Source organism: Myotis davidii, unplaced genomic scaffold (genome assembly GCF_000327345.1).
Source record: "Myotis davidii unplaced genomic scaffold, ASM32734v1 scaffold8, whole genome shotgun sequence".
NCBI classification, from domain to species: Eukaryota; Metazoa; Chordata; class Mammalia; order Chiroptera; family Vespertilionidae; genus Myotis; species Myotis davidii.
The window spans coordinates 1,257,349-1,259,000 of NW_006299520.1; the positions used below are offsets into that span (position 1 = coordinate 1,257,349).

The 1,652-nt window shown below is 53.0% G+C and overlaps 1 pseudogene; it reads right to left on the reverse strand.

Moving 5' to 3' along the window:
- LOC102753643 overlaps positions 1-642 on the reverse strand; it is a 9,560-nt pseudogene extending 8,918 nt beyond the window's left edge.
- Positions 643-1,652: the final 1,010 nt, after the last annotated feature.

A 1,652-nucleotide genomic window follows, 5' to 3' on the forward strand; every position in this document is an offset into this window, starting at 1 on the left:
TCGGCAGGCTCCTCCCCATCAGTGACGCTCTCCCCTTGGCCTTGCTCTGCTGCTCACGGGCCCTGACGGCCAAGGCCAGGTCGTGAGCCTCCTTGCGCTCCAGGATGTTGGCTTTTCCACCAACCAGGCGAAGATGTCCCGGCCCAGGTCCAGGATGAAGCGGCCCCGGCGTTGAAGCTGTCCCAGCTCAGTGGCGCGGATATGCTTCTCCCCCTTCACCTGGTAGTTTCCTGATGGCAGCTGGGGCGGCCTCTGCGGAGATCTTGTGAAATGCTGACTCCACTCCGTCTTCCTGGTACTTGAGGCCCCTCGGGAAATAGCTCATGAGGAGGTCGGACTCAGTGCCGTGCACCTCTCGGTGCTGCACAGGCCGCTCCCCGAGCTGGGTGACAAGGAGCACAGTGTGCACCGCGCAGGCTCCCTGCGCACCCCGGGAGGACCGCTGGCCTGGCCACAGGTACAGGTGGGAGAACTCTGCCGCGCCTTTGAACAGCACTAGGTAGGAGGCCCCCAGGAAGAAAATGGCACTGGCTTCATCTTCTCCACCAGCCCGACGAACGAACAGGCGGGGTCCTGCACTGATGTCCAGAATGGAGACCGGCTCTGGGAGATGGGTGTGTACATGCTGTTTCCAGATCTTTCTGCAGCTCTGCTTCTACTCCTACTTTCCAGGCTCTGCTTCCTCCGTTGCACTATTGAGGTGATTCTTAAAAACTGTATCTTTATTGTTGAAAGTCCTACAGATGCCCCCTTGATTGTTGATAAGCTCTTGCCTGGGGGCTGATCACCAGAAAGACCAAGCTATGATTAGGAAGCCTGGAGTTTCCAGCCCCACCCCATTCTCCAGAGAGGGAAGGGCTAGAGCTGGAATTAATGACTGCTCATGCCTATATATGAGGCCTCCCAAAATCCTGAAAGTATTGGGTTCGAAGAGCTTCCAGGTTGATGAATGTATCCACACACCAGGAGGATGAGGTACCTCAATTCCACCGGGACAGAAGCTCCTGAGCTCATGACCTTCCTAGACATCTCCCTGTGTATCTCTGCATCTAGTCATTCATCTGTATTATCATGTCCTTTAGTATAAAACTAACTTGTAAATGGAAGTAAGGGTTTCCCGAGTCTGTGAGCTGTTCTAGAAATGATTGAATTCAAAGGGGGCGGGGGCGGTAATGGGAACCTCCAATTTGTAGTAAAACTCGAACAGAAGTGGTGGGTAGCTTGGAGACCCACTACTTATGACTGGCATTTGGATGGGGATGGGCCTAATGGAGATGATCCCTCACCCAGTGAAACCTGATGCTGTCTCTAGGTAGGTGGTGTCAGAACTGGGGTAAATTATAGGACACCCAGCTGGTGTCGCAGAGAATTGCTTGTTGTGGGGAAAACACCCACACATCTGATGTCAGAGTGTTGTCAGTGTAGCAGTAATGTGAGAGTAAAAGAGAAACACAGAGCCCTAGCTGGTTTGGCTCAGTGGATAGAGCATTGGCCTGCGGACTGAAAGGTTCTTGGGTTTGATTCCAGTTAAGGGCACATGCCCAGTTTATGGGCTTGATCCCCAATAGAAGGCATGCTGGAGGCAGGCGATCAATGATCCTCTCTCATCATTGATGTTTCTATCTCTCTCTCCCTCTCTGAAATCACTAATA